Source organism: Pelobates fuscus, chromosome 9, assembly GCF_036172605.1.
Source record: "Pelobates fuscus isolate aPelFus1 chromosome 9, aPelFus1.pri, whole genome shotgun sequence".
NCBI classification, from domain to species: domain Eukaryota; kingdom Metazoa; phylum Chordata; class Amphibia; order Anura; family Pelobatidae; genus Pelobates; species Pelobates fuscus.
In genome coordinates, this window is record NC_086325.1 from 10,433,710 (window position 1) to 10,442,466 (window position 8,757).

An 8,757-nucleotide genomic window follows, 5' to 3' on the forward strand; every position below is an offset into this window, starting at 1 on the left:
CTAATATTATATCTGTGGTTAATGCTGGTATTTATACAGGTAATCTGACAAAGGACTGAGTTTGGAAACTTGCCTGACAACTTATCTGATATTTAATTCTCTGGTGACTGAAAGGTAAACTCTACTCCTTGCCAAGTAGGTACACAACACCAAATCAGTGGCATGCATATTTTAATAACTTATAATATATTTTCTAAGTTAGGGCTATTTAAATTACTTTCACATTACTTGTTTTTTCTTCTATATTTGCATAGAACTTTTTTTTTTTTTAATTTCTTTATTTTTTGTGTGCATGAGTTAACACAGCAGCTTACACCACCACAATAGCATTTGTAAGCACGGTAATATCACAGCGTTTCACAAATATGCCATGTAAGTAGTGAACATTTTTTATGCATATAGATTCACAAGCGAGGCTTATACGGCTAACGATTATGCATAACAATTACATTTGGAACATAATGATATAGGCTTGATTATTACGAGTTAAAGCAGGTGTATGACTGGCACAAATCTTTGTGTTATGTGCGTGGGGAACATCATGCAAGTTAAGTGCATCTGGGGTAGTTTAACGTATATGTAGCCCCTCTGTGAGCATAGTGAGACATTAGCGTTATACTGAATGGTGTATAAATGATTAGCTAAGGAACGTGTCTGTGTGCTATCTGGGGATACCCATTGTGTGAGTACCATTGGCTAGGTAGTATGCTGAGCAGGGGTTGCAAGCAGTGGGTGCCCTGTGGTCTTTGTATGTTTGGGTATTAAGACACTTGTGCTGTTGCGTTCATGGTAGGCTGCGGGCTGGTTAGGTGTATCTTTGCAGTGTATATATAGTGTTCCTCGGGTGTTTAAAACCTGGGATGCTCCTTAGTAGTGTAGTTTGTGAATATGGAAATGCATATCACCAGACAAAACAACCTAAATAGTAAAAATGATAAAAACATAACCATTTGTTGCATAGTCCTTTTTTCCCTTTATTACCATATACTTCATTTATTGTTTCTTAAGTTAACTGAAATATTGGTTCATGAAAAGCTGTAGGTTTACAATTTGCAGAGTTCTAAAAAAAATCTTATAAGTAAAAAAACAATTGTCCTTGATTTCATAACTATTTTAACCATTTCTTCTCATATCAGATTTCGTTTCATAATAGTTTATCAATAAATATCATTTTTAACATTCTTATTATCGCTTCAACTCCGTCCTCAAGACGGTTTTCTCCCTCTATCCTCCTGTTATTTAAACCAATCACACGCTCTGTAATTACACAGCATCTTGCTTGTCTTTTCTTCCCTATAGAGTGGGGTTAAATATTGTTTGTCTTTATCCTAAAATATATTTTTGATTTATTAGGATGCAACAATTCACCAAGGAATAAGAAAACCAATTAAAGCAAACAAACAAAAAGAAGCAAACAACCCCCAACCAAACAACGTTTTTGGTGAAGATAAGGATATTTATTTGTAAAATATTTTACCAGGAAGGATACATTGAGATTTCTCTCGTTTTCAAGTATGTCCTTGGTCCAAAAAACATTGCATTGATACATTATTGTACAATAAAATACAAAAACAATATTAATACACAATATTTATAAAAATGAGAACAGGTAGGAAATATATAATCAACCATGACACGTGCATTCTGTTTTGAGGTATGTAGAGAGGGATCTCTTAAAGGACTTTAGGCTTAGGGAAGATTTTAAAGTGTGCAGGAGGTCGTTCCATAATTGCGGCGCTCTGTAGGAGCCCTGACCTCGGCTTGTCTCTACGTTACTCCGTCTCTCTGTATTCCCTTGACCTTACTTTGACTATCTCTTTTGCATAGCCCGGCCATTCTAAAGACTGGTATTGCAAATCTGTTGTGTCCTGTCCGCGTGTTTGGTTCCCTAGTGAATGTTACAAAGGATTTATTAATTAGGGTTGTGACAGGTTTAGCAATTGCCGGCGCACTAAGCTTCAACAGCATTGCTAGGATTTGATCAGGTCCAGACTGGTTTTTCATTTTTAAATGATTAAGGTGTTTCTTAATGACACTAATAGGTACAAGTCTAAAATTGAACTAGTCTATATTGGGACTTTGCAAATTTAGTGGGGCCTGATCCACATTTGAAGTTTCAGGATGAGTGTCATTTGTTAGCTTGGCAATCAGGGTGGTGGAGCTTCTAAGGGAAGTTGCAGGGTTTGGTTGTCCACTTTGACAGAGGAGGGTTGTGAGTGGATTGGGGGAGTTTGTAAGTTATTTATGAGTTTCCAAAGTTTCTAGAGTTTTAAATGTTATTGTTCAGATTTTCACAGAAATATTGGGCCTTGGCCAATTTTGTTTGTTTTGTGCATATATTTTGCCTTTGTCTATATGCACAGTGATCGTTCATAGAGCCAGTACGTTTGAACTTTGACTATTAACATGGTCAAATTTGGAGCCATGTAGAGAAGGGAAGGAGATGAAAAAACTATTTAAATAAATTACAAATAATGCATATAGGGTGAGGAAGTAGTACTTACACTAAATGTAGGGCTAGGTACAGGACACAAACATAAATGCAGCAAGCACAACAGCGTGTGGATGATACTGAGAATGTTGATTGAAGCATTGTCTTCTGTTTTTTGAGGTTGAGGGAAGTAGGTGTAAGGAGGGATATTGATCCTTGATTATTGCAACTGGATCAGCTGAAGGTGGACTGAGAGCTGTTCTGATGTGAGGCAGGGAAGTTTTTTTTTAATTTAGACATGTCCGAAGGAAGCAAAAGTAGTTGAGTTTGATGCACTCACGTACATAAATTTTATGAATTTCTTCTAAAGTCTTGTAATCTTGTTTTTTGAGTGTCTGTTGGTTGAAATGGGTCCCAAACCTGCAAATGTATCTCAAGGTTTCCTAAACAAATTGTGGACACTTAAAAATAGTGAGATTCATACAAATACCTCCAAATTGGTTTGCCTGTCTATTATCACCAAAATCAGCAGGGACATTAGTCAACCTGTAGGAAATATATCCTTATTTCAATCCCATATAAATGTTATTATAATATGCAAATATTAAGCAAGCATTCTGACATATATTTAATATGTTAACATTACAGACATGTCAATTAGGGAATTCATCTTCACTTTCCAGAATTAAGTTTATATTTTGTGATAAAATCCCACCCTAAACACTGGGAATTATGAGGAACTGACAAACAAATTGAGCAAATACAGAGAACATTTCCTATTTAGATATTTTACCTAAAATTTCTTTAGCTTTTTTAGCAGTTCTAAAAAATTTGCAGTTTGGTGAGCAGAGGCCACTGACCAAATAAACTGCCTTTCTCCGACCAAAATTTACTGAAACTATTATTTCGCTCCCAGGAAATCCCTGTCGCTCAATAAAAGAACCGATTAAGTAACTATCGTTGTGAGACACCGCCATGACAAACAAGGAACTACGTACAGCAATAATATAGAGCATTAAGCAGCAGTAACACATGGGTGTGATCAGATCTTCTTGGAAAATGTAGATTTAATTAAAATTCTGTTGTTCTCCAAATTATCAATCCTTCGCCAAGGTTTCTGTAATTATGAACAAAATCTTTTAATTGCAAGAAATCCATGGGTCATTATTGAGTGTGACATTGTGCCGTAATAATTGGATTAAGGGCAGCTCCTGGTTTGGGATGGAGCCAACGAACTGCAATGCTCTTTACTTGGCTGAACAGATCGTTTTCCGAGTGATTACATCAGTCTGTTTTCAAAGAGTGAAGAATGACTGTGCAATTCTTATGTTTAGTATAACAATAAATACAAATAGATGGCGATACAGCAAATCTATAAGGAAAATAATTACATCATGTAATATGACAGCCTCTAATGCTGTAATATTACATGATAAAGGCCCTATAGGGCCGAAACATCGCACCTTTTCAGGGTGATATACCCTCCAATAAATCCACTATCAGGACCTCTGAGTGTTGCCTGTAATTTCTGCTTTCCTAATTTCTTCAGTCAAATATTTTTTGGCATCACAGATGGAACGCCAAATCACATAACAAATTTTATTTTTGTTTGAAGCCACATGCACCAGTTTACCAACTCAGCCTCACGCTACGTATTTACTATGCAGAATTCAAGACTATCGATGCTTGTCGACTAGAGGAAATTCCTATGGTAATTCCCAGCCTTCCACAATGATATCTGCCAACAAGACATAAAGAGGTCCAAGTCATGAGTAAAAAAAAGTCTCTCTAAAAAGACGGTGACTCCATACTGGGTAAGCTTGTTGTGAGTTATAAACTTAAAAGAACATTCTAAGTACCATATCCACTACAGCTACATAATGGGGCATAACCACTACAGCTACAGCTACGCTTCAACTTTTATATAATGTATCAAAGTTTTATCATACACTCATTGGTTGATGGTAAGAAGGGGAGCATGGACACAATCAAACACAATTCAAGAATAGAATTACAAATAAAAGCTATCAATCAGTCAGGAGATTAATCTTCGTAATCAGTCAGTCAGATTAAACCCACTTTTTGTATGAGGGAATAACGTAACATGGCTGCCAATGACTTCTTAGAATCCATATTTAACCATCTTATGTATTCATAAAATATTTTACCAGGAAGGATACATTGAGATTTCTCTTGTTTCCAAATTTGTCCTGGGTCCATAAACACTGCATTGTTACAATAGGGTACGATATAATATTACACACACACAGAGAAAATAACAATATATATAAAAATATATATACATACACACATAAAGATGAAGGGTGCATCGGGATTCCAGTGATAGCCAGTTTAGCTCTTTTAACATGTCACAATGGTGGGTCATGTAATTACATTGTAGCACAAAGCGGCAGAATTCATTTTACAATGTATTACGTTTATGAAGTGCAGTGCAGGTGCATACACTACATTCCCATAATCAATGACCGACATTATTATTTGTTGTACTATCTGTTTCCTTACTGTAGGGTTTAGGCAGGATTTGTTTCTGTACATACCTGTGTTTACAAGAGATTGATAGTAAGCCCCAACCATTGTCCCAATGTCCTCTTACATTGACTCAGACCCTAAGTACCCCATATGCCAAAAAAATACCTAACCCTGACCTTCTCCTACCTAACTGTATAATGAATGCCTCCAATTTCATTTTTAACCATAGTGATGTTTTCATAAACAATAGAGACCATTATGTGGCATTATTATGGCCATAATTTATAACACTCCTTTTCACTCCTTGCCAGTGAGATAGCTCAGTGGGCTAATGCATCATCAGTAGAATCTGTTCAACTCTTGGGTTGAAGTGTTGACTTAGTCCTTCATCCTTCCGAGGTAGATAAAATGAGTACCATTAAATTGGGAAATAGTAACAACCCCTGGATGTTGGGCTAAGGTAACATCCCCAGGATATACTTGAAAACCAGAGTAATCTTAATGTACCTTTCCTGGTTAAATATATTATTTAATCAACACAGTAAAGAAGGAGACTATATTTAAAAGAAGAAAAACTACCACAACAAGAGGACATAGTCTTAAATTAGAGGGACAAAGGTTTAAAAATAATATCAGGAAGTATTACTTTACTGAGAGGGTTGTGGATGCATGGAATAGCCTTCCAGCTGAAGTGGTAGAGGTTAACACAGTGAGGGAGTTTAAGCATGCGTGGGATAGGCATAAGGCTATCCTAACTATAAGATAAGGCCAGGGGCTAATGAAAGTATTTAGAAAACTGGGCAAACTAGATGGGTCGAATGGTTCTTATCTGCCGTCACATTCTATGTTTCAAAGTTGACAAATGTATATTTTACTTTTCCATTTATATAATATCCTTTACAAAATTATACATTTCAAACACAGAACCTAAACATCTATTTTCACAGCACAGTGGATGTTCTTGACAGTGGAAAGGTTAGGTGAGTTTAGAAGTTTATATTCTATCAATTCTTTGGTCGAGATTCAAGAACACTCAGAGTGAAGGTGTTTGGTCATCATGCCAGAGACATCATAATCTGGCTCACATTACTTGGTTACAAAATCAGCAGTTATTTGGACAGAGTATATACAGATGATTTTTACGGAATAATACATATTATAATAAAAGTAAAAATCATGTGAAACAATTAAATAAAAAGCTGAGCGTCAAACATTGTATTATATTATATTTTATATTACATTATATATTATTATATTGTATATGTATATGCATTGATAATGTTTCTGATCTGAACATATGGCAAATATGTGAGATATGTAAAATGAAGATAATAAGAAATATATACATAAATCATTTAGCTATTTAACCCCTTAAGGACACATGCCATGTGTGACATGTCATGATTCCCTTTTATTCCAGAAGTTTGGTCCTTAAGGGGTTAAGAAACATTCTAAGCAACAAGGAACTCAATTGACTTTTTCCGTCCTAATGGACTATGCATGGAAAGGAAGAGTTCAGCTAAGTTTATGAGTTCATATGATAATTATTTGTTTGAAGTAGTTTAGAACATTTTCCAGTATCTCATTGAACTGTGATACATGGTTCATGGAAATAGATTAGAAGATTATTAGATTAGAATTTGTAAGAATTATTCTAGAAATGATATCAAGCACTTGGAAGCTCATGTAACAGATGTAGGTAAACCAATTATTATTTTTTTTACCTGATACTAAGGGTATTAGATTCATGGTGAGCATGGTTGGTGGAACAATTTGCTTATCGAGCATCAACAGGTATCGTCCATAAAACACGTCATACAAGTCCACAAAAGGGACTTCAGATGTGGACTTCCCTTGTTGGTGGGGTGTAAGCTTGTTCTGTAATGGAACAAAAACTTCTCAAAAACTTGTTGAGAAACTAATTAAGAGCTAATCATGCTAGTTAAGTGCTAACCATACTAACAGTTTATTAATTGTTTGTGCTTAACTTATTTCCATAGCTTTAAAATATCTCTAAGATTACATTTTACTGAGGGTAATGATTCATATGGGAAACGTTGCTCACTGTTTGTGGAGGGAACAGCAGCACCTCACACCATTACATATTGTGCTATCCCCATGGATCCCCAACATAGTAAAAATGCAGAATTTCCATTAGAAAATTGTCTTACTTAAATATATTGCACTAAAACCAGCAAATTCTTTTTTAAACCACTTTTCATTGACTAATGCACATGTATGACGAGAATAGGAATAGCAATGGCATTCTCAGTACCACAAATGGTACTGAGAATGCCATTGCAAGGCAAAGATAAACACGTGTAGATATACCCATTTTATAACAGTAATGAGGAATGAGAAAAGTCACCTGTTTACAATTTTTCTGAAGCAGCAGACTCCATTTTATTCCCACAAGTCTTTGCTCTCACTGAGCGATGAATCAATGATCAATGGCTGATGTAAGTGGGATGGCTTACCTGACAGAATGGCTTACTGGCTCACCCCCTGCCTTGGGAAATACTTCACTTTGTACATTGAAATCTCTACTGTGCAATAAGTTTAACTTTTAAACACATAAAAAAAAAAAATTAAAACAGACAAAGTGACACTAAACTTTATAGTGTGAAAATCCACTAATGACAGGTCCACTTTAAGATGAAGGGAATCGGTAGATATCTTACATAAACAACATTTACTGCGAGATCAACCAATAGGTCAAGTGTCAAATCTTGGTATGGAAGACCTCCCAACTATCATGTGTATCGCTGGAGAGTCCCTATTTTTGGTTCTTGGCTTACATCTGGCGACAACAAGTAACTGCCCCCAGGTAGCATTACATGAATACATCATTAGATGCACTTGTGCTGTGCGGTGGTCATAAGGACCATGTACAGAACACTTCAGCAGTTCTCTCAGCATGGTCTTCTGTGTATGAGGCCAGTCTTGCATACACCAGATTGACACCTTTCTAGATGGACTGACCCATTTTGAGTGTTGCACTACTGGCAACCCTCCTACTGGGCTTGCGCACTCTGATCTGATATCTCCAAGTGTTGGGTGGTGTGGTATGCTCATACCTCGTACAGACAAATTGCCTTATATTCTCCAATGAAATGCTAAAAGGCATGTGAACTGGCTGGTGATATGTAACTTCTCTGTATAATGTGTGATTTTATTTTTTTTTATCATCAAGGAAAATGGAGCTCAATATATATATTTTCCAAGTAGAGAGGTGACCAGGTTTAGAAGGTTAAAGCCATTTCCCACGACATTGAATAAGTAGATTAACTGATCAGTCTATACCGTGAAAAGAGAAGGTGTGCCCAGATTATAAGGTTGGGTTTCAGTTAGGAAGGTCTATTCAGTGAGACAAAATCAGTCATAGGATACTGAAATTCCAACATTAGGTCTCACAGAGATCAAGTCCCACTATTTTGTGTTTCATTGGTGTAAATGTATATATATATATATATATATATATATATATATATATATATATATATTATTGTGTTATTCATATTCCATGACTTTTGATTTTGATCAATAGATACATTCTATAATGACATCATTTTGGCTTCTTTGTATTGGATTTGATTTCTCATTCTTATAATGCTTAAGTGATATTTTTATTCAATATAAACAGTGATGCCAACAGTGATAGCGTGTAGAGGACAAGAGTATTAACTGTACAACTCCTACAGCAATGGAATATATCATTTATATGATAACTAATAGATTCATTGCTCTATAAAATGTTATTCGTTAGGACGTGCCGGTTGTGACAAGCTCACTTTAAATAGTTTGATATCATCAATATTATTCTTAATTGCTCCTAC